Here is a 24,307-nt window from a genome sequence, read left to right on the forward strand (position 1 = left end):
AGCAGGGAGCAGGGGGCTCATTCCCCCCCACCCTCCACTCCAAGCCCCCACGACGCTACGAGGGCTTGCACAATGTGCGTCCGATTTGTGCATCCCACTGCCGCCACGAGAGCAGTCGAAATCCAACCGCGCCCGGCACGGTTGCAAGCACGGAGCATAAGCCCAGCGTCGGGGACGTTGCGGTGGCCGTGCTGCGGGGTGGAGGGTGCATTTTTGTGCGCGCAATTTTTGGGGGGAAGAAAAGTCGTAGGTGGGGGGGGGAGGGATGAGTTTTTGTGCTCGGGTGGTGGGATTGTAGCTCGCGGTTCAAAGCCGTCATTTCCTGCCAGCGGCCAAGCAGGGAGCGCATGTGTGCGCGCGTGTACGCATCACACACACACACACAGAGTCTCGGTTTGACACGCACTCACTCAGGCACGCACAGAAAGCCCACGCACAGCCAAGCGCTGCTGCCTGCTCCTCATCCTCCTCATCCGGAGCAACAACAACAGCAGCAGCAGCAGCGGCGAGGATCGTTCCGTTTCACATCTCTGCTCCACGTCTGGAAGTCAAGTCTCACAGCACGGTGAGATGCGCGAAGTCGCCGCTTTGCTGACACTTTTGTGATGATGTTGGTTATTAGTGAAGTTGTCGCCGGGTTTCTCACGTCATTGTGGTGGTGGATGATGGTTATGATGATGATGATGATTATTGGGGTTATCGAGATGATGGTTATTTTAGAGATGATGATGATGTCACGCTAACAGTCGTGCTGCAGTATGATTCACGGATGTGTGTTGTGTATGCGTAGTTATTATCGTGTTATGGTTGTAAAAGTTGTTCCTTGAGAAGCCTAGCTGACAACCCGTTTACAGAATTGAGTTAATTTCGGAAAAGCGCAGAATAAACCCGTGACGCTATTTCTAAAAATAAAAAGGTGCTGTGTTTGGTAAACATTGCATTACAATTATAATTGATGCGTTGCCTTGTTAACTGCGTTTTAAGGACTGTAGCTTCAACGCAGTACAGTGTATTGCACATTATAATTCCTCGGGCAGGGAAAATAAATCATTGAGCAATCGTCAAGCACTTTAAAGTGAAAGTGTTGAACACGTTACGTCCCACTGTGTTGTGTACAGCCCACGCATCACGCAGTATTAATTTCTGGGTCCCAAATGCAACCACGAGTTGGTGGTACAAGTTGGTTCTTGGCATCGTTAATATTCTAACACCTCGGGTTCTTCTACTGTCGCTTGTTGACGAGATGTAACTCGTTCACGGGATGTTCATATTAATATCGCGAAGGGCCAAATTGTTGGAACGTTAACTCGTCTCTTACTAATTAGCCCGTTAAATTGTTGAGGAGTGTGACTTTTGTGAGCGTTGGCAGCGTTGTGCGTGTTATCGTGTTGTACGTTGTTATCGTATTGTACGTGTTATCGTGTTGTACGTGTTATCGTGTTGTACGTTGTTATCGTGTTATCGTGTTATCTCGCCCCTGGGAGAATCTATGGCACGATTATTGTTGCTACAGATCCTGGATCACAAAAAAGTCAATTTGAAGGTGGTCTCAGTTTAACGATGATGATGATGATGTAGAACATCTTCACCAACACCACCATCATGCCTTTACACCACCCCCCGGCTTAATTGACATGACATTTCTTGGTAAACATCGTCAGTCACTAGCCATCCTCAGCGGGCTACAGTGCATGATGGCATTGCTTAGATCATTCGGTTACGTCATGAAAAACATCAACACGCCTCTTAAAATTGAATTGCAGATTTTGTTCTTGCTAAAGTTATAATAATGTATGCACAAGATCATATTAACGATCGGTAACCATTTCCATGGTGCATTAAACAGTGTACACGCTACCACGGGTTGTCCTACTTTTAAGCAGACGAGAGCACATTTATAATCTGCAGTTGTCCCAACGCTGGGCAGCAGTAAACAGGGGAAGGATAAATACAGCACACTATGGCGCGGTACAATATCTACACCAATTTTACTTCTTGCGAAGATTATTACAACACGGAGATTGGGTGATAGCCGCGAGATAATTTCTGGTGAATGTCACTGATGCCTCTTTTTTATTTATTTAAGAACTGCGTGTGTACGAGCGGTGGCGCAATGGTTAGCGCGCTACGAACCCGGCCATCTCAGTTCGACTCCGGCTCACGGTCAACACCAGTTGATAGCGGCTATCTGAGCCGGTCCTGAGCCTCCCCCCTAGGTCGACTCAGCCTCAAATGAGTACCTGGTGCGATGTGTAAACATCGCCACTGGGGAGACAAAGGCGGCCGAGCGTGGCGCTGGCCACCCACCCGCTCGTCGTGTGCCGTGCCGGCCTTCATAGGTGCTCGCTAACAGCACTTGCCCCGACAGTATCTTAAGGCTATACGGGGGTTCTTTCTCTTTGTTATTGCTCAGCGTTGTTGTTGTAGTTTGCGTTGTGTGGCCACGAGGTGGCGCTGTCAATGCCGTGCTTGTGGGTTGATGGAGGGAGGTTACTGTCGGCCAAGGCGAGGGGTTACTGTCGGTCACACGGCGCTGCGCTGTTATTGCGGCTATGAAGCAGTAGAAGTGCTGGGCTCCTATGAAGCAGTAGAAGTGCTGGGCTCCTATGGAGCAGTAGAAGTGCTGGGCTCCTGTGAAGCAGTAGAAGTGCTGGGCTCCTATGAAGCAGTAGAAGTGCTAGGCTCCTGTGAAGCAGTAGAAGTGCTGGGCTCCTGTGAAGCAGTAGAAGTGCTGGGCTATAGAGCAGTAGAAGTGCTGGGCTCCTATGAAGCAGTAGAAGTGCTGGGCTGCTGTGAAGCAGTAGAAGTGCTGGGCTGCTGTGAAGCAGTAGAAGTGCTGGGCTCCTGTGAAGCAGTAGAAGTGCTGGGCTCCTATGGAGCAGCAGAAGTGCTGGGCTCCTATGAAGCAGTAGAAGTGCTGGGCTGCTGTGAAGCAGTAGAAGTGCTGGGCTCCTATGAAGCAGTAGAAGTGCTGGGCTGCTGTGAAGCAGTAGAAGTGCTGGGCTCCTATGAAGCAGTAGAAGTGCTGGGCTGCTGTGAAGCAGTAGAAGTGCTGGGCTCCTATGAAGCAGTAGAAGTGCTGAGCTCCTATGAAGCAGTAGAAGTGCTGGGCTGCTGTGAAGCAGTAGAAGTGCTGGGCTCCTATGAAGCAGTAGAAGTGCTGGGCTCCTGTGAAGCAGTAGAAGTGCTGGGCTCCTATGAAGCAGTAGAAGTGCTGGGCTCTTATAGAGCAGTAGAAGTGCTGAGCTCCTATGAAGCAGTAGAAGTGCTGGGCTCCTATGGAGCAGTAGAAGTGCTGGGCTGCTGTGAAGCAGTAGAAGTGCTGAGCTCCTATGGAGCAGTAGAAGTGCTGGGCTATAGAGCAGTAGAAGTGCTGAGCTCCTATGGAGCAGTAGAAGTGCTGAGCTCCTATGGAGCAGTAGAAGTGCTGGGCTATAGAGCAGTAGAAGTGCTGGGCTCCTATAGAGCAGTAGAAGTGCTCGCTTCTATGAAGCAGTAGAAGTCCTCGCTTCTGTGAAGCCACACGTCAAAGTAGTGTAAAGCCCTTCTCCCCAAAGGATTCACTTATTAACAGTAAATCCCAAAGCAACCACGCACGTTACAAGCAATCTTGAAAGTAATCCGTATCCGATTACATATTATTCCGGGGCATCTACCATATAGAAAGTAATCCCAATGTAACCCCGACCATTACATTTTATCTTAAAAGCGGTCCGCCTACCCACCAGTGGATTGATCATGGCCGATTATGATGAATGGATGCATCAGTACTTGTGACACTGTGTTATGTATGCACAGTAATTCTATAACCGCGTTATCAGGGCAATATAACAACACCACTGCTTCATTTGTTTAATTTATATCAACCTCTATAATTTTAAGGCCAAAATGTTTTTGTTAATAATGAAGAATTAAACAACATTACTACTGGGATAGGCAACTGCATATTTATACAATGTGTACAAAAAATGTATTCCGTCTACTCTCAATATAAACATTCCAAATGCCACCATGTTCTCTCTCTATACGTTTGAGCTTCTTTAAAGCTGACCAGAAGTAATTTTAGATAAGTGCCAGTTGGTGTTCTTCTAGATATAAATAATATAAATGTTGAGATAGGGGTCTTCAGAGAGAGAAAGCGAGTGCAGAGGGCATGGTTATTTAGCATTTCTTGCTATCGGCAAAGGAGGAGAGTGGTTTTTACCAGATCACTCCTGTCTGAAATATTTTTGTTGTGGATAAACAGTGCGGTTACATCTGTTTAAATATATAGGTATATACCTACGCAGCGGCGCTTTGGACAAATTGACTTGTGGCTTTCAGTTTTTAATGACATTTTATTTAATGCAGAGAGCTGATCCTCGTTAGATCTTCATTTGATTATCCACGGTCAATCCACTGCTGAAGAAATCGCCTCTTCCCCCCCTGCCACTCCCATCTCTCACGATCGTAAAAGAAACAGGTTAAAAAAACCCTGCGATTAGTTGCTCACACCACTGCTGGCAGAAGGGCATTCAAATAAGAGAGCCCCGCCTGGCCCAAACGTGTTCGAGGTGGGAGTTACCCACACTTTGGCCCACCGCACAGAACCCACCGACACGACTAACTCTGGCGTGCGCCATTTTATTCTGCTGGGTGGACAAAGGCGGAGAAAAAAAACCGAAATAGCCGCACCCGTTCTTTCAACTGCCGCGCCCGGAGATTGAACCGATGTTTTCTGGATTGCAAGTCCAGTATAATCACGGCAGCATCCCCGATCCTACGCAGGTAATTCGTTTTGTTTAGTGATTTGTTTTCCTCTCCTGTACTTTGGACTCCTACCGTGATTTTTGTTTTGTTTGTTGTTGCAACGTTCTGACCCCGTGCCCCTCCTAGACATTTGTGAAAAAGAGCGAAACAGCTCATCTTGATTCCTCCAGTATAAATAAATATTCTGATTCCCAGATAACATTCTGTAATACATAAAAAAAGAATACTCCCTTCACCCAGAAAAAATGCACGTTTATTTTATGTCGTTGGCGTTTGCCTTTGCAGAGACAGTTCCTGCCGTGCGTGAGTGTGGCGGAATTTCTACATTTTGGCTCAGGGCTGCCAACAGAGATGAGCACCACTCGAAAACTCATTTGAGCTCTGAATTCGACTCGTTCAACGTTGAGTTGTGCTTCGTGAGGAGTCGTCGCTGCTCGGTCGTCCGTTCGTTGAGATGGTCGAGGAGGCACTTACTGTCAATCAGTTGCTGGCCTATGATCCTGATCACAATGACAGAAGGAGTTAGTGGAACCTGGGGGTATCCGATTAATTAAAGAATCGATTACTCTCCCAATTATCAGCTCGATTTTTACTGGAATTAAATCGGACAGCACGAAAAATAGTTGTGTTGGGAAAAAAACGTCTCGCTTGTGTCCACGCACGTGCCACGCTCATTGGGAGTTGATGGGCGATTCTGGGTGACTATTTATTTATACTGGAGGAATCCGATGAGCTATAAAGCTCTTTTTTTCCCAGATGTCCAGTAGGGGCGGCACCATCAATAACGTCATGCTGGCCATGGCTTGTAAGTTTCTCGCGTAATCAAAGACAAACAGAGCAAGTCCAAATGTTTTAGTCGAATAATCAATTTAATCGACGTATCTGCGTGGCTCTCGACACAGGAGTGCAGGTCGTGAGGTCACAGCCACCGCATGTCCCTTTTTCTTTACCATAAACCAGCCGACTACTGTAGCACTTAAGTAAGTGCTGCAATAAACTCGTAATGATAACGGCCGCAGGTAATAATGCTTGTTATCTTTTAACTATGTCCCGCGCTAGCTTCTGAGGTTTTAGGTGAGTGCGTGTGTGTTGATACCAACATCGCCCCAAGGGGCTCTCTTGCGGGGGCGTATGAATTTCCCGAAAAACCCGAGTATTGTTTTCTAGGCACAGGTGATGACACGTCATTCTGCCCACGGGTCCAATTTAGCCGAGGTGGTTTGTTGCCAATAAGATTCCTGTACTTCCAAAGCAACAGATCACGTGAATTGTCATCACCATTTTTCGTTGTTATTAAATCTTGACCTTTTGAGATGGTGTATCGTCAGTATGTTGATGGTCACCCTGTTCAGGCCTGTAATTTCAGGGAAAGGAGTGGTGGGTCAGGGACGGGAGGGGGGCTGCCGGTGGTTTAGGCCCCCCCCCTCCCTTCTGAAGGCTTCTACATTCTCAGTCAACAAGAGATTGGTGTCACAGCCCTTCCTCCTACTACGCTTCTACAAGAGGGAGTCTGGAACAAGGGCAGAATGCTCAACAGACAAAAGCAAAGAATATCGCACCTCTGATTTGCACGGTTGGCTACGTACGGTGCGAAAGAAGTTCAACAAACTATGTTTCGCATGTAATATTTTGCCTAAAGTTTTTTGACATTGGCAGTTTCGTGCCCCGCCCCCCTTTAGAACCAACATTTTTTATTTAGACTGTAGGAGGAATCCGATGAGCTATGAAGCTCTTTTTTTTAAAAGATGTCCAATAGGGGCATGGGATCAGCAAGTCACATCAACAAACACAAACACGACGAGTGCGAAATAGAGAAAAGGTAAGTAACTATAAGTAAATATAAAGCCAACTCTAGAAGTACAAATTGCACAAGTACATACATTTCTGCCGATTTGTCACGACCTGAATGCAAGCTTGGGGCAAGGCAGCAAAACAACAACAGTCCCTGATCACACTCAGACAATACACACAGTCAGTTAATTAAATTGCACATTAAAATTTAACAATGGACTTACAGGTAATGTTAAAAGTTACTAATCACATTTGTAAATTTTGCCGTATCCAGCACAATTGGGACTCTGCTGCAGTGTTATGAGTGTGACGTGACTGTTTTAATACTGTACCACAGTTGTTGGTCCCATGGAAATTGTTCTATGTAATTTACAATACTTGGCAGCACCTTTCTCAGCTGCGAAGTCAACACCCTTTGACTTGAGGCCTGCATTAATTTTGGACCGTCCTTATTTTTTGTACATTTCAATCTCACACAACCCACACGACAACCCCTGTTTCGAAGCGATGCGAAGTAAGTAAATAGCCTCTCTCTGCTCACGCGACGATGACGCGGTGCTCGCCTCCTTTGGCGGACCTGAGCCCGGATTGGAAATTCCACATTGCTATGGCAGGGGTGGCGGATGCGATGTTCGGTGAACAACCATGTTACTAGTTTCAAGAAACTGTAGAGGGGGACATTTGGCTCAGTTGACCCTGAATTGGAATTGAACTTGCAACTTTGGCACCCATTGACCTTCAACAATTTCCAGTCCAGTAGTGTTGAAGGTGAAGCTTGTCTTGGGCTTTCCCGCAACCGTCTACAATTCCACTGGTTTAGAGAACCACTAACAGGCAGTTGATGAATCACAAATGCCTCGTATAACCATTATGAGTTTGGGTTCTGGATATTACTCTTTCAATTGTACAGTGTCCAATAATTTATATTGAGTACTCTTGCCAATAGCATCTGATCGTCGATCACTATTTATTTAACAGGCCTGACTGCTGATGATACCCAGAATAGTCAAAACCAGTCCTCTCTTGCTTGAGTAAATACGTTGATCTGGAAAGCCAATAGGAAGATGGACTAAACCATGTATGGAGACAGAACATAGGTCTACTTTGTACGCTCGTTACACAACCGCAGTTGTTTTTCAGCTTTTATTGATGCATCCCATGAAATCGTACATTGTGTGTTTTCTGAAATGTGCAAATGCGATACTGTAGCTTGGCTTTCCAAGAAAGCGGTCATGGGATGGCATAGCAGCTGTGCCCTGTCTACTACTACACGCTAATCAGTTTGGAAGCATTCTAATTAGCTTTTTAAGTAACACTGTTCATATTGCAAAAGTGTGAGATTAACCACAAACAATGCAGTGTCTTCTGTGATCGCCATCAGGAAGGTCATCTGGCAATGTTTGTATTTTGTCATTTGCAATGAAAACTACTTTTGAAAGTTACAAGGTAGGTTTTTGCGCTTGTGCTGTGTATAGCTCTCTATAGCTCTCTGACGTGTTGTTTGGAATGATGTTCGACGTTTCGGACATTCCGAACAACACATGGAGCGAAAGGTCAGACACCGTGCTGAACAAAGGCAAATATCCCCCGTGTAGCCTTCACAGACTTTTGTGGCAAGTGCTGTTAGTGAGCACCTCTGAAGGCCGGAATTGTACAAGAGGGGGTGGGTGGCCAGCACAACATCCGCCTTTGTTTCCCGAGTAGTGATGTTTACACACCGCACCAGGTACTAATATGAGGCAGAGCCGACCTAGGGAGGCCCAGGACCGGTTCAGATAATTGTCACTGGTCTTGGCCATGAGCGGGTATCGAACTCGGGTCGCCAGGTTCATAGCAGGGCGCGCTGACCGTTACGCTACCACTGCCGAGGAACATGCAGTACAACACGCAAACATAATGTTGCACGTTGAACCGGCCGTACTGAAAGCAGTCGTTGGGATTAGTCCTTTAAACCAAGTGAATTGCCTTCGATTGGATAATGAATGAATTCGCTGCGTACATTTAGATCCCATGCTCACTTTATAGGGCAAACCGATCATACCCGAACAAGCGTTTTTATAAACCACAAGTGCTAAACAATTCAAATACAATTATATATTTTAAATATTATCGTTAGTGGCAGTTTTGCACCTTGGTATCAATGCGTAGCCAGACACGCTCATCCGCACCTACAATTAGCATGGTTGGCTATGTACGGCGCGAAAGAAGTTCAACATACATACAGGCATAAATCATTGTAAAGTTGCACGGTGCACGCAAGATATATGTATACAGCGTAGTACAGTATAGCGTGTACAATATATACGGTACAATATTTCAAATAATTACCAGTACTATAAAGTCACTGACGCCACACGTTGAAGCTAACCCCATGTGAATGATGAATTGTATTCGTGGCAGACGTAATGGATTTTGGGACGAGCAGAATAATTGTATTGCTTTTATGGTTCTTTAAATATTCACACAAACATTTAGCGACGGACACTCAATGGATTAAATTTTAAGTTCCAGTATTTTTGGACCATACCCTCTAACTGCTGATTTGGCCACAAAAACAAGTTTTGAAACTATCTCTGAAAGATACACAGTACCTTTGCTAGGTAAGTGAATGCTGGACACAATGGAGCAAATGACACACGGGTGGTGGATAGTCCATCAGCGACATTGTACACGTGATTTAGAAAAAAGGCATTCTAACTCGGTCAATGGTTGGTTCATATGGATGCTGCAATGGGTTAGACACTTTCATAGGATAAATGTACTTCATACTAATAATAATTCACGTCCCTCATTCAATGCACTGCTGGATGAATGCCTCGCCACGCCGTGCTAATCATGGGGATTATTTAATGATACTTCACCGTACAGGTCAGTGTCGGCTGGTGAAAGATTGGGGTGGGTTGCCCAAGAGCGGTTAAGGTGTCGCTTCACCACTGATATTAGCCGTGGCCCAGAATCAACCTCGGGTCGCATGGTTTCAGAGAGCACGATGCGCCAAGATCGCTGTGCCATTTCGACCCCTCTCAATCCCTTCAGAATCAGAATCAGAAAGGGTTTTATTCGCCATGTAAGTTCACACCGACACGGAATTTACTTTGGCAGGATGGTGCATACATTCAACATATAGGAATCTAAAATCTTAAATAAGTTTTAAACAAGTCTTACTATAATAAGGGTTAAAAGTCTAACACCAAGGGGCTGAAGTATATAAAATTAAATACATATCGAATATAAAATAGCTTTAAGATATAATTTAAAAATAAAAAATACAAATAGGGTAACATAGTTAATATCGGCAAGGTGTCGTTATGTAGATCAAATGTTAAAAACAGTGTTAGCCCTTGGCCTTGTTTAACAGGCCAGCAGCAGATGGGAAGAAACTGTTTTTATGGCGTGAGGTTTTGGTCCTGATGGACCGAAGCCTTCTGCCGGAGGGGAGTAGCTGAAACAGAGAGTGTCCAGGGTGGGAGAAATCGGCCATAATCTTCCTCGCTCGCCTCATGGACCTTGTCGTGTGCAGGTCCTCGAGGGTTGGTAGATTGCAGGCAATCACCTTCTCAGCAGTGTGGATGATACGCTGCAGTCTGCTCTTGTCCTTGGCAGTGGCAGCAGCGTACCAGACGGTTATGGAGGAGGTGAGGATGGATTCAATGATCGCTGTATAGAATTGCACCATCATTGTCTTTGGCAGGTTGAATTTCTTCAGCTGCCGTAGAAAGTACATCCTCTGTTGAGCTTTCTTGGTGAGGGAGCTGATGTTCAATTCCCACTTGAGGTCCCGGGAGAGAATAGTGCCCAGGAAGCGGAAGGACTCTACAATTTTTACTGGGGAGTCTAACAGGGTGATGGGGGTGAGTGGTGCTGTATTCTTCCTGAAGTCCACAACCATCTCAACTGTCTTTAGAGCATTTAGCTCTAAGTTGTTCTGGCTACACCAGGTCACCAGATTGTCAGCTTCCCACCTATAGTCAGACTCATCCCCACCAGAGATCAGCCCAATGAGGGTGGTGTCATCCGCAAACTTCAATAGTTTGACGGACAGATGATTGGAGGTGCAGCTGTTGGTATACAGGGAGAAGAGCAGAGGGGAAAGGACGCAGCCCTGAGGAGTTCCGGTGCTGATGGACCTGGAGCCAGAGACTTGTGTTCCCAGCTTAACGCACTGCTTCCTGTCAGACAGGAAGTCTGTGATCCATTTACAGGTGGTGTATGGCACGTTCAGCTGGAAGAGCTTGTCCTGAAGCAGGGCAGGGATGATGGTGTTGAAGGCAGAGCTGAAGTCCACAAACAGGATCCTGGCGTAGGATGCTGGGGCGTCCAGATGCTGTAGGGTGAAGTGGAGGGCCATGTTAACTGCATCGTCCACAGACCTGTTGGCTCTGTAGGCAAACTGAAGGGGGTCCAGGAGAGGGTCTGTGATGGCTTTGAGGTGTGCCAGGACCAGGCGCTCAAAAGACTTCATTACCACAGATGTAAGGGCGACCGGTCTGTAATCATTTAGTCCTGTTGGCCTTAGCTTTTTGGGCACAGGGATGATGGTGGAGGACTTGAGACAGGCTGGTACATGGCATGTCTCCAGGGAGGTGTTAAAGATGTTGGTGAACACCGGAGACAGCTGGTCAGCACAGTGCCTGAGGGTGGCTGGAGAGACAGAGTCCGGCCCGGCTGCTTTGCGTGGATTCTGCCTCTTGAAAAGTCTATTAACTTCTCCCTCCTGAAAGGAGATAGTCGTCTCTGTAGTATTGGTGGGGGATGGGGCCTCTTGGGTTGGAAGGGGTGGTTCAGGACAGTCCAATTGTCTTTCAAATCTACAGTAGAACTCGTTCAGGTCGTTGGCTAGGCGGGAGTCGTTAGTGGTGTGGTGGGCTCTGGGTTTGTAGTTGGTGATCTGCCTGAGCCCTCTCCAGACAGAAGCAGCGTCGTTTGTAGAGAACTGGTGTTTTAGTCTCTCTGAGTACAGTCGTTTAGCCTCTCTCACCGCTTTGCTAAACCTGTTCTTCGACTCCTTGAATCTGTCTCTATCTCCACTCCTAAACGCTTCCTCCTTCTCCAACCTCAACCTTCTGAGCTTTGCTGAGAACCAGGGCTTATTGTTGTTAAAGTTCACCCTGGTACGTGTTGGGATACAGCAGTCCTCACAGAAGCTGATGTAGGACGTCACAGCCTCTGTGAGTTCATCCAGACTATTGGTAGCAGTCGTGAACATATCCCAGTCAGTACAGTCTAAGCACGCCCGCAAATCTTCCACAGCCTCACTGGTCCACTGTTTAGATGTCCTCACAGCAGGTTTACAGAGTTTTAGTTTCTGCCTGTATGCAGGAATCAGGTGGACCATGGCATGGTCAGAGTGTCCTAGTGCTGCTCGGGGGACGGCGTGGTAGGCTCTACTGACTGTAGTGTAACAGTGATCCAGAGTGTTCCCTTCTCTGGTTGGGCATTTAATGAATTGTATGTATTTGGGGAGTTCGTGGCTGAGATTACCTTTGTTAAAGTCGCCAAGTACGATAACCAACGAATCTGGATTTGCTCGCTCCACACTCAGAATCTGATCGGCGAGCATGCGTTGGGCCTCTTTAACCTGAGGACAAGGCGGCAAATAAACTCCGACCAAAATGAGCGACGCGAACTCGCGAGGCGAGTAAAACGGTTTACAGGTTATAAAAATTGATTCAAGGAGTGGAGAACAATGTTGCAGAATCACTGTGACATCTACACACCAGCCACTGTTAATGTAAAAACAAATACCACCGCCTTTCGTCTTGCCGGAGAGTGCTATGTCACGATCCGATCTTACAAGATGGAATCCTGCTAGTTGTAGCGAAGTGTCCGGAATCAAATCACACAGCCATGTTTCCGTGAAGCACAATGCAGAAGCTGAAAGAAAGTCTTTGTTTTTTACCATCAGTAGCTGAAGTTCATCCATTTTGTTGCACAGTGAACGTACGTTGGAGAGGAAAAAGCTCGGAAGCACTGTTCGGATCCCGCGTCTGCGTAGCCGTACTAGAGCCCCCGACCGTTTACCCCTTGGGCGGCGTTTCGTCGCTTGAGCAAAGCCTAGCGCGGCATTGACTAGAATGCCTACTAATTCTGCCGCTGGAAGCAGAAAAGTAGGAATTAAATCCACAGGAGTTGTTTCCCTGATATTTAAAAGTTCGTCTCTTGTTAGAGAACTCCGAAAATCTTGGCAAAACACTGAATTGACAGACAAAACAAGACAAAACAGGGCGCACCGACCGGCTGAGGCTACCATCATCAGCGCCATCTTCGCACCAGCACGGGTGTGCTGAACAGCAGGCCTCTCTCACCAGCACTGGTGTGATGAACAGCAGGACTCTCTCACCAGCACTGGTGTGTTGAACAGTAGGCCCCTCTCACCAGCATGGGAGTGGTGAACAGCAGGCCCCTCTCACCAACACAGGTGTGATGAACAGTAGGCCTCTCTCACCAGCATGGGAGTGAACAGCAGGCCCCTCTCACCAACACGGGGGTGATGAACAGCACGCCCCTCACACCAGCACGGGTGTGATGAATAGTAGGCCTCTCTCACCAGCACGGGTGTGATGAACAGCAGGCCCCTCTCACCAGCACGGGTGTGTTGAACAGCAGGCCCCTCTCACCAGCACGGGTGTGTTGAACAGCAGGCCCCTCTCACCAGCACGGGTGTGTTGAACAGCAGGCCCCTCTCACCAGCACGGGTGTGCTGAACAGTAGGCCCCTCTCACCAGCACGGGTCTGTTGAACAGCAGGCCCCTCTCACCAGCACGGGTGTGCTGAACAGTAGGCCCCTCAACACGGGTGTGCTGAACAGCAGGCCTCTCTCACCAACACGGGTGTGCTGAACAGTAGGCCCCTCAACAGCAGGCCCCTCTCACCAGCACGGATGTGATGAACAGCAGGCCCCTCTCACCAGCACGGGTGTGCTGAACAGCAGGCCCCTCAACACGTGTGAGCTGAACAGCAGGCCTCTCTCACCAGCACGGGTGTGCTGAACAGCAGGCCCCTCTCACCAGCACGGGTGTGCTGAAAAGCAGGCCCCTCTCACCAGCACGGGTGTGTTGAACAGCAGGCCTCTCTCACCAGCACGGGTGTGCTGAAAAGCAGGCCCCTCTCACCAGCACGGGTGTGTTGAACAGCAGGCCTCTCTCACCAGCAAGGGTGTGCTGAAAAGCAGGCCCCTCTCACCAGCACGGGTGTGTTGAACAGCAGGCCTCTCTCACCAGCAAGGGTGTGCTGAACAGCAGGCCCCTCAACACGGGTGTACTGAACAGCAGGCCTCTCTCACCAGCACGGGTGTGATGAACAGCAGGCCCCAAAACAGCAGGCCTCTCTCACCAGCACGGGTGTGATGAAAAGCAGGCCTCTCTCACCAGCACGAGTGTGTTGAACAGCAAGCCCCTCTCAAGACAAAACAAGACAAAACTGGACAAAACAGGGCGCACCAACCGGCCGAGGCTGCCATCATCGGCGCCATCTTGCCATTCAGGACACCATTATATAGTTTTTAAAAAAAACTAACCAAACGAATAAAAATGAGCACGTGTAAAACGCAATGTCCGTAACATTCCAATATCAAAGACACTTACAAAATATTACAATGTGTTCGTGCCAACGTGTGTCGCTCATTACGGGGACATCACGCTCCCCCGAGGGTCATGCATTTTGTTTGTAACCCTGCTTCAATGTAGTCGCATTGCCTTGCACTCTGCTCTTAATGTTAGCTTTTTGACCGGTTTAGCAGACGTACTTTGTCAAATAATGTCACTGGATTTTGGAACACGTGGCTTTCTCACTTGCGTTGCGTCACCAGCTGGCGCCAGCAAGAATATTTGCCACAAAGACAAAGATCCCCCGTCTAGCCTGTAAACAGACTGGGGCAAGTGCTGTTATCGAGTAGCAACCTCCTCCGAAGGCGGTGGGGGTGTCTGTGCGAGGCTGGAGTCGTCCGAGACGGCTGTTGCCATGCGGGGAGAGGAGGGCTCGCAGCTGACTCCGAGCAAGGCTCGGCAGGCACCGGCACACGCCGTCAAAGCGAGGGGGATGGCAGAATAAGTAGGGGAAAGGTCAGTGCGCACAAGCACGTGCCTCTTCACAACACCACCCCCACGCCTCACAGAGCAAAGTGGAGTCGTCCAATCTCAGACTTGTTTTTGTCCATACTAAAAACGAGACAAAGACAAAGATCCCCACCCCCCCCGGGGTAGCCTTGGCAGACTGCTGGGGCAAGTGGTGTCAGCGAGTAGTACCTATGAAGGGGAGCACGGCACACGATGGGGTGGGTGGTCAGCAGCCACGCCCGGCCGCCTTTGTCTCCCGAGTGATGTTGTTTAAACACCGCACCAGGTACTCATTTGAGGCTGAGTCGACCTTGGGGTGGCCCGGGACCGGTTCAGTTATTCGTCACTGGTGTTGGTAGGCCGTGAGCGCGCTAACTGCCGCGCCACCACTCTCACATACTCAGACACAAAGACAAAGATCCCCCATGTAGCCTTTCCAAATGATAAGCCACTTCGTTGAGCTGTCACGTGTGATCGCCAGGTCGCTTCTGAAAATTAGCTACATATTTCAGTGGGCATTACCTGGTAAAATAACAAAAAATAAGTCTGCCCAGTGGCGATGCTGTTTACACGTCGCACCACGTACTCGTTATTTGAGGCTGAGGCGACCTAGGGGGAGGCCCCAGGACCGGTTAAAGATAATCGTCACCAGTGTTGGTGGCCGTGAGCCGGAATTGAACTCTGGTCGCAGGGTTCGAAGTGCGGCGCGCAAACCGCTTCACCACCGCTCCTGTGTTTATGGACGCACACATACACACAGCACCGCAAGATGCACCAGAAAATCAAAAAATCACAGGCCCCCTACGTATGTCTGTTGAATTTATTTTGCACAGTACGCTTCCAACCACGCTAATCGGAGGTGCAGCACAAGGACAAACTCAAAACACAAAGCAGTTCTAAATTAATGAGTTTGTCAATCCGGATAATTTACAAGTGCATATAGCTCCAGTGACTTCCAAATATCGGAAGGAAACTCGTTCCAGACGCCTGCAGAAGAGCACATGGGAAAGCCTGCGATGCGGTTACCAACTTTGTTCGATGGCTACTCCAAAGTGGCACAGGTTTGCTCCGGATTCGTGAAAACCAAAACGTCCACCCAAAAGCAACCCCTAACCAATACACGTATAGATGATTAACAGAAAGCAGGTAGTTACTGTAATATTTCTCTTCCCACCCACATCTCCGTTTTCGTCTTTGTGTTTTTTTTATGACCTCACCACCGCACGTCTACGACATCCCTTGCGTGGGGTTTCTCTCTCTTCCTGGCATCTCGCTCGGGGTTTAAACACTGAAATGGGGATTTGCGGTGCCTGAGTTCGTCACCCAGTGAGCCATAGCGACATCACTGCGCGTATTGCGCCGGGCACGGCTCACACGTTCGCAAAAAAAAACTAAAACCAAGCAACGTTTTATTTTACACGCTTTTATTTAACTCACTGTCTGTTTTGATTTAAAGCTTTCGTGACTGCAGTAATTCATATTCTTAGTTTTTTCGGTAAAGTCACGTTGAAGAGAAACAACAAAATAACAAAATATATATAAAACAATAAAAAATTCTCACGACGTTTCGACCATAACTCAAACGGTCATCATCAGGTGATGATGAACGGTCATCAGGTGATGATGACCGTTTGGTGATGATGACCGTTTGAGTTATGGTCGAAACGTCGTGAGAATTTTTTATTGTTTTATATATATTTTGTTATTTTGTTGTTTCTCTTCAACGTGACTTTACCGAAAAAACTAAGAATATGAATCACTGTCTGTTGTTGTTGTTGTCGTTGTATCCCCAAATCTTGTAACTTAATTTTTACCCACTTGCCAATGTGGTATCGACTGCAAACTTGATATACGTATGTCATACTGATGACAATACTATATTCTATCATTACAAATATATATTTTAAAACATTCTTTTTTATATGTTATGTTTCGGCTTGGCTCTAATTGTCCATGCTCAACTGACGTTGGCTGTAAATCACCACGGCCTCCTTACGTTATGGCAAGCTTCGGGGCCACTTCCTGGAGTCGTGGAGTTCTTCCATTGCTAGTACGGTACATTTCATTAAAAAGTGTTTTTTTTAAATATTACTTTTTACCAGGTAAGGCCCACTGAGCTATATACTGCAGCTCTTGTTTCAGAAGCGACCTGTGTATCACATGATATCTCAACGGAGTGGCTTATCACGTGGAAATGTAGAGCAGCCAAATGCTTTGAACGCGCGATGTTGATTCTAAATGTGGAGGGAAAAACCGGACGACCCGGAGAAAAGTGCACGCGACCACGGGGAGAGAGAGACATTCAAACTCCAAATGTACAGGGGTCGAGGTCAAACCCACGACCTCCTGCATACCAGACGAAATAGTTAACATCTCGCTACCGAGATGTTAAACACCCAGCTTCTAAACAATCTGTACTCTAAATATAAGATAAGGCGTTGCGGTTGCTTCTCTGATACTCGATATTCAAAGCGGATCGTCGTTAGTTGGCGCTGCTAGATGAGAAAAACAATTCAATGCGGGGGTGATGCAGAATAATTTAATTATTTTACACTGATGAAGCATCTCAAAAAGAGTCTATGGAATACAAAGAGCCATCTAAAGGTTTTGGGGCCAGGGGCAACCTTCTTTTGTGCCATCCTGGTGGTTGCTCCTGCAAGGGTGGCCGTAGTTGAATCGTTGGGACTGAACAAAGAGGTGGTCAGAGTTCGACCCAGCGAAATGTAAAAAGGAACTCGGCTTTTCTCAGAAGTTTTTGACGGTAGTCCTGGCAATATAGCACAGTCGGCTGGCTGCCGGTTAAAGGGAATCGCTGGCTGAAATAAGGAAGCGTTGTGACGAGAGCGAGCAGCAGTACAATGGGGTCTGCTCATGTAATGGGAACTCGCCATCTTTTCTGACGTTTTGGATGATAAACTGTGTTAAGGGGAGTTTTTTTCCTGCTTGATTAATGTGGGGTGGAGGTGGTTGGTTTATGTTCATTAAAGGAAACAGCAACCTACGGTACTGAAGTGTTAAGATACCAGTACCGTAAACCAAATAAAACATAAAATCGCAAAAACAGGGTGTGGCACTGTAACTCCATGTGTCTCAGAAGCTGTTCTACGGTGGTGGAACATGTGCAGGCCTTTGTCAATCCACTGCTGGTTGAGAGCATGCTGTGCGAGTTCCGGGGAGCTATTTGATCACTGGTCATTGTGTGAGTTGTGTAGGTGGCGGCAGGTCACATAGATGTGGAGATGTATGTATTTTTCACTTCTTTCGCACCGCACGTAGCCGACCGTGCTAATCGGAGGTGCATCTCCGAGATATAGAAGTTTTGTACAACAATGGGTATTGTTACACTGCACTCCGCGTAGCCCACGTTGTCACGTGTTTATGCATGGTGGTTGACTCATCCGATCTGCGATCTCTATCCCCTGCTTGCATTCTGAGGTTTAACAAACGTGGGCACACACCCACGTTTATTCACACAAAATTAAATGTAAAAAAAAATAACCCACAGCAAAAGCCCACGGATTATTATTAATTGGGGTGGCTTGCCCAGAAAGTAAGAAGCAAACCACTGCCCAACAATCAAGCCATCACTTGTTATGAGACCTTGCCACGTGTTGGGTGTTTTTTGTTTTCATGGTCTGGTGAGAATGAACAACGGTAAAGGTTGCAGCCCTGCAATTTCTTGCCGCCACCACCGTTGGCAGAAGGGACAGACTCGTCTGCTCGAGGGAGCTCTGAGAGGGCCCCACCTCAAGGAGGTTACTTGGCCCACTCTTCCATGCTGTCCTCGTGTCTACGAAAGAGATGGGAGTACCCACACTTTATCCCACCGCACGCGACCCACCCATAGACCGTGGCGTGCCCATTTATATGTATAGGTGTTTCAACTGCCGCGCCAGGAGATGGAGTCGAACCGGAAATATCTGGCTTGCAAGTCCAGTACCCTGCCAACCACAACATCAATGTGGCGACGTAGATGGAACGTAACTCAGAGCGTACATCCAGTAGCAGTATTACATCCTTGGTACTGCGTACAGGAGTCCAGTTAAGGATGTGGCTGCTTATACACGCAACAGTTTCGTTAGTGGTATTGCAATAAAACAACACTTTTTGTACTTCTGCCTTTTCTCAGAATCAGAATCTTCATTTAGCCGGGAGATATCCGATGAGCTATGAAGCTCTTTTTCACAGATGTCCAGAAGGGGCATCTGTTTATAGTTTGTACGCGAGTGTGCAGGCGAAGTAAGTGTATAGATGCTGATGGTTGTTTTTTTTACTTTTGAAAAAGTTTACGTTTTCTAACTTTTTCCCCACAAAGCGAAACCAGCACTGGACAATAATTACCTTCATTATGCGGGGCCGGGAGGGGGCATGGACGGGCTGAAACGAGTGATAATAAACAATTCCACAGTCCTATTGCAGAAGCAGATTTAGCATCGGCCACAACTACTCTTTTGCCTTCCCGCAAAAGTGGCCCGAATTTGACCAACTCCGGAGGGATGATGGGCTGAGTCATATGACCGCTTCCCCCACGCCGGAGATTTGATCACGTGGCGTTCCACTTGGCCCTCGACGTTTTGTCACAACCACTGCGTGCGTCGTCTTCACAGCATCCTCGATTGAGAGCCACTTGTTTGTGCAGTACTCGAGTGTCTGGATGTGCAATCGTGGTTCACTCTGCGTGTACTTCGCGTGCGCTCCGGTCTCAGACGGCGGACTAAGAGGGCCACCGTGGGTAAAGCGGTGGCGCAGTGGTTAGCATCGCACCGTGACCCCGCTGACCTCAGTTAGATTCTCGGCCACAATGCGAACATCAGTGGCGACTAAATTCAAAACAGGTCCTTGGCCTCCCCAAGGTGAACTCGGTCTTAAATGAGTACCTGATGGCGTGGTGTGTAATGATACATCAGCGATGGGCATAATGCTGACCACACCACACATTCGTGAGCCGCTGCTCGGCTTCGTGATAAGGTGCTCGCCAAGAGCATTTTCCCCAACAGGCTTTGTAGATTGCACGGGGGGATCGTTATCCTTGCACGCCATGACAAAGTCTGCCTCTCCATTGCGTGGAACGCATTTGCTTGTTTGTGATGCTGGATGATCCCTTGAAAGATACTCCACGTATGTATGAAGGCCCTCTTATTCCTTAAGACCTCGGCTTCGGCATCATTGTACGTCTTAACGCAAATTACACTGAGGACATTGGACAAAGTGCGTCAATGTGAGCGGTAAAATCTTTAACAAGGGCTTAGAGATTGGTGGGAGACATGCGAAGGAAAAGGCGCGGCGATACAATTGCTCACTCCACGGCGCTGCTGGCAGAAGAGCCTCCACTCGAGTTTGCTCTGGAGAGGCCCTCTCGACTGTATTTGGCCTGCTCTTCCACCCTGACCAGACGTCTCGGAAGAGGTCAGAGTTCCCCCACACTTTACCCCACCTCACGCGACCTGCCAATGGAACCCCGCTGGGCGAGATTGAACAAACTCGCGCGATTGGTTAAACTGCCGTTCCGGGAGATCGAATCGAACCGGCCAACCACTTTATCGGAGGTGCAGTGCGCGAATCATTTAAACCGAGAGAGAGAGATCTGTATGGCTTTGAAATGTATTTATTTGTCTTGATGCGACGTTCTGACGGGCCCCTACTGGACATCTGTGGGGGAAAAAAGAGCTTTATAGCTCATCGGATTCCTCCTCCCAGTATTGTATCAATAAATATTCTCACCGATTCCGACATATATTAGTGGGGTATCCATAAATGGATCACCCTGTGGGGGGTTTTTTTGCTGTGCTCAAGTGCGCTCAGTTCCTGCTGACGAGCAGCTGTTCCATTGTTGGTGGAAGTGGGGGGGGGGGACAAGGGGGGGGGGGTGCACAGGAGGAGCTTTGTTGAAGCGAAGCGGAAGCCTCCCCTGCCCCAAGTGAACGGGCACCCGGGCAGCACTTCCATTGGACGGCTTTGCTCTCACTCCGGCTGGCCCGCCATTGGCCGGCTGTCTCCATGCCGCACAGCACCGGGGCAAGACGAACGCTGTGGCGGGTGGAACGGGGGGGGGGTTACCATCGGTCAGACCGCTGTGTTACTTCAGGTCGTGGCGGTAATAGCCGACCCAGGGCTTTGTACGAGCAAAGACGAAACAAACCCAAGCCGTACGATTTAGCTTAATTCTCACCGTACTGGTATCGCAAGTTCGTTCAGCTTTGGGATTTTTTGCGGGGTTTGTTTTCTCTCTCTCTCTCTCCCCCTTGTGCGTTCACACCGTGTCAACCCACACGGCGTACCGGGGTCCTTGTGCAGGGAAATTGAGTTGTAAGGTCCACGCGGCGTACAGCCGTTTCGATGCGGGCAAATGTTTTTGTCTATTTGTTTGTGTGTTTCGCCCTTGTGATGGGACTTTGTCGGATGAACGTTGAGATTTATAAGGTTGCCGTCCATAAATGACGTCACGCGATTTTGGAGGATTTTTGACCACCCCCCCTCCTCGTCACACGGCGTCACAAAAAGTCAGACCCCCCCTCAAATATGACGTCACAAAGCTCTGCCCCCCCCCCCCAAAAAATATAAAACATGCTTCAAATCGATTTCAATTATTGTCATTGTAGTGCGTATTTAATTTGGCGCTGCACTCTGATGTTGTAGGAGAAAATATTTGTTAAACAGTCTATTTAATTAAGTAGAACGTGTTGTCTATATTTATTTAAAGTTGCGCATTTTGATGTGACGTCACATTTCTCAAACCCCCCCCCCCTCGTCACACATCGTCACAAATGTCTGACCCCACCCCCCCAGGTGCGTGACGTCATTTATGGACGGCCCCTAAGAGGGCACGGGGTGACCAATGAGGTCGGAATTGGCCTGTAATAATGTTGGCCCTGATGAGGGGTTGACAGATATGCGCATTTGCATCTTCCTTGGCCGAAGTTGAACTGGGTTCTCACGCACTCATCCAGCGCCCTCCGTCCCCGCGCGCTCTGCAAATAAGTGAGGGCCATCGTATCGGGAATGGCGGGAATGGCCGTATCGGAGAAGTAAGGGGTTGGCACGGAACTGAGCGGGATTTTTTTTGCGAAACGTGGGAAAACAGCGGCATGGGGGAAAGCTGTTCCTCTTCCGATAGTCGGGTGGCGTCCCACAAACTAAACCAGTGGCGCAGTTCGGAAAGCAAAAAACAGGAACGTTTTGTCCCCTCCCCACCTCCGAGTGCGCAACGTTTTGCCCGATAACCCCTTCCCGTTTTCCTTTTCACGATAGTATAGGGCGGAACGCAATTCGACCACGGCAGTAGAGAGACCCCTTTTCTGTCCAGGTGGGTGGCACGGTGGGTAGATTGGGGGAAGGGGCTCTCCTCCTCATGCCCCAGTCCCGGAGCCGAGCGGTGGAACAATTCCACATGGGACTGTGGCAGGGACTTTGAGCGGGAGAAAAAAAACGGAGCTCGTCGGGCGCAAGGTTGGTACTTCGTCTTGATGTTTGTGTGCGGTTGCTACCAACTTCCAAAGTGGAAAGTCTCCGCCAAAAGAACCTCAAAAGGTCACGAGATGTCGCGAGCTAGACTTTATAAAGTTATCAAACGCGCCACCGCGAGGACAGTTCAATCAATTTTAGGCAAAGTAAAACTTTCACAAATCCGTAATACGTACCGGGCTTCGTTTCACTGGACGGTTCAGCGAGTTATTGACCAAAGCGAGCTGAGACGGGAGCCACACGTGGGGCTTTCGCGTCCGACGTCGCAATTCAAAATCGGTTTCCTTTACCGGTTTGGACCGTGCGGGTGGGTGTGATGTCAGCTAGAGCTGTATGCACTCCACCACCTGACACAGCCAAACGGGCTGGTTTGACCGTGCGTTTTTCTCACTTCCTGCAGAGAGCGGCGACTTGTCGCGCAGAAACACGGAGGCCCCGCCGTGTGGTTCACGCTCTCCGGATTGCGTGGCCTCGTCGTCGCGTTTCGCCCGGTTAAAGGACGTGACCACATTGTGTAAATCCGCTGTAAAAAGAGAAACGAATTTGCTCGCTCACATCACAGTGCCAATCAAAGGGGGCCCTCTCTATTGGAGGCAGCCCTGGAGGGTGTTTTTGGCCCTGCTCTTGGAAGAGATGGAAATACAGTGCCCACACTTTGTCTCACCGCACGCGACCTGCCGATCGACTAACCGTGGTGTACCTTTTGATACTGCTGGGTCGACAGCAGTATCAATTGAATCGAACCAGCGACCCCTAGATTGCAAGTCCAGTGTGATAACCATTACACCAAGGAGTGTCCACAATTGCATTGTAATTAAGAAATGGAACTACTACCATACCGTATCTAAGATCACTGAAGTAGGTCAGACTCAGCCTTTATCCTGTTGCGTAATCAGGACAAGCGTATCTCTACAAAGTATCTCTACGCCACCTATGGGTGTTTGCCAGTGTTTGTGGCGAGTAGTAGTGGAGACCTTATGGTCCTGTGCTACGAACCCGGCGACCCGAGTTCGATTCTCGCTCACGGCCAACACCAGTGACGATTATCTGAGCCGGTCTTGGGGTTTCCCTAGGTCGACTCAAATGAGTATCTAGTGCGGTGTGTAAAACATCGCTACTAAAGAGACAAAGGCGGCCGGGCGTGGTGCTGGCCACCCACCCCCTCGTGTGGTGTGCCGGCCTTCATAGGGTGCTCGCTAACAGCACTTGCCTCGACAGTCTGTTTAGGCTATACTGGTGATCTTTATCTTTGTTTGTTGTCCTGAGTCAAGAGTGAAAATTTCACGTTCCTTATAGCAGGGCTGCGGTTATAAAATGGGAAGCAGAGGGGCAGTAGAGCAAAACGATCCCCACTGTGCTGACATTGTGCTCCTACGTCCGTCCACGCTTCTCCGTCTCCACTAAGCCGCCGGCACTGACCCGCACGGCGTGGGGAGGCCATCATCCAGCAGTGGGATTGACAAAAGGGCTGCATGCGCAGACGTGTGTACAGCGGTCTCCGTAGGATATTGACAGAACCGTCTTCCTCTAGGCCCCTGGCGTTGTGACCACAGGCACGCGATAGTGAGGACGGGCATGTGAAGGCACGGTCACGGGCGTGTTTTGCGCTGACCTGGCGCGTGACCGAAACGCAAAGGTCTCGCCATGTAACCGGCGAAGACTGTCTGTGGCGAGTGCGGTGAGTGAGCGAGCGAGCGCATGTTAAGGCTGGCATGGCATGGGTATGGTGTCGCCAACACCGCGGCCCAGTCGCCTTTGTCTCTCTGAGCGCCTACGTTCCTAACCGTTAGCGCACATCGGAATTCCAAGCGGCAAGCGTGCGCTTATTGGCGAGAAGGCAACTGGGCGTTTGGTTGCAGTGGGAACGTGGAACGTCCACCAAAGGAGTGTCCACCTGATCAGGTCATGGAGTCACTCAAACTTGACTCAAGAACTCTGTAGGTTTGTTCTGAAATGTATGTACGGTACACGTGTGTGTGCTGAACTTCTTTCGCCACCGTACATAGCTAATCGGAGGTGTGGGGGGAAGGACAAGAAATTTAATGCGAAGAGCAGTTCTAAAGAAATGAGTTTTCCCATCTAGATTTAAAAGTGCATAGCTCCAGTGGTTTTCTAATATCGGAAGGTAGAGAGTTCCAGACGGCCGCAGAAGCGCGTCTGAAAGCTTTTTTGCTGTCGGGTGATTTTTTTCTTTTTTACCGGAAAGCCATCATCGGCACATGATGGCTGATGATGACTCCCCCAGACCCGGA

The 24,307-nt window shown here is 48.6% G+C and overlaps 1 protein-coding gene across 4 annotated transcripts in view; it reads left to right on the forward strand.

Annotated features, from left to right (window-relative positions):
* The first annotated feature begins 278 nt into the window (after nucleotides 1–278).
* The window catches only part of ABCA7 (ATP binding cassette subfamily A member 7), an 84,627-nt gene continuing 60,598 nt past the window's right edge, over nucleotides 279–24,307 (forward strand). For all 4 annotated transcript variants that reach the window (XM_032970622.2, XM_032970623.2, XM_032970624.2 and 1 more), the window contains exon 1: nucleotides 279–565. The gene's annotated coding sequence lies outside the window, so the exon portion shown is untranslated. The remainder of the gene's footprint in view (nucleotides 566–24,307) is intronic.

The sequence above is a fragment of the Petromyzon marinus genome, chromosome 44 (genome assembly GCF_048934315.1).
Source record: "Petromyzon marinus isolate PM22_M1 ecotype Great Lakes invasive population chromosome 44, UKy_Petmar_22M1.pri1.0, whole genome shotgun sequence".
Lineage (NCBI taxonomy): Eukaryota > Metazoa > Chordata > Hyperoartia > Petromyzontiformes > Petromyzontidae > Petromyzon > Petromyzon marinus.